Source organism: Tupaia chinensis, unplaced genomic scaffold, assembly GCF_000334495.1.
Source record: "Tupaia chinensis unplaced genomic scaffold, TupChi_1.0 Scaffold000704_1, whole genome shotgun sequence".
Taxonomy (NCBI): Eukaryota; Metazoa; Chordata; class Mammalia; order Scandentia; family Tupaiidae; genus Tupaia; species Tupaia belangeri.
Window position 1 is genome coordinate 2,977,492 of NW_006160227.1, and position 811 is coordinate 2,978,302.

Below are 811 nucleotides of genomic sequence, written 5' to 3' on the forward strand. Positions count from 1 at the left end.
GCCAGCACGGGACCCTCTGTTGCGCTGTGTGGGGTCCCTGCCACGCTGTCACCTGCCCCGGGTTCTCTGTCAGTACCCAGGAGGGCAGAGACCAGGGGAGACGCTGCACAGCCGGGTGTAGGACGGCACGGGCTCCTTGAACTGAGCTAAAGGCTTTGCAGCCAGAAGCCCCGGCCCACTCTGGACCCTGGTTGCTCGTCTGCAAAACGGGGTGATTTCCTCAGCCTCTTGGGCCTGGAGCAAACGGCCCGGGAGGCGAGGGACAGTCTGGTGTGTCACCATTAGCAGCTCCTACTTCTGGTCTCTCGGAGCCTCAGTTTCCCCGTCGAGCAGAGAGCGTGCCCGTCCAGCGCGGTCACTGTGACTCAGGCAAGACGGTTTGTCCTTTGTTGGCGGAAACTCCAGGAGGTAGGAGGTGGCCCCCAAATGACCGGGCGAATGGCCCACAGCTCATCTGGACACACCAGGTCCCCGCTGAGGCCACACGCAGACTGAGCTGTGGCCTCTCCTGCCAGGGCTCAGAGGCTGTGACGTGGGGCCAGGGGCACACGGGGGCAGGCTCCAGCTCGGGCAGGAGCGTGACCTCCCCGTCACAGAGGGGCAGGAACGGGGCAGGCCGCCCAGGCAGTGGGGAGCTCCCCGCAGGGGCAGTGTCCAACCCCAGCAGAGGGCGGTGTCGGGAGGGCTGTGCTGTGGGTTTCTTTCCAATATGGCGACTCGGAGCTTATGTCTGTTCAGCCTTGGTCCCTCATCTGTTCACTCATGGCCCGGAGCCCGGATGTGGGCAGCGGGTGTGAGCCAGAGCAGGACA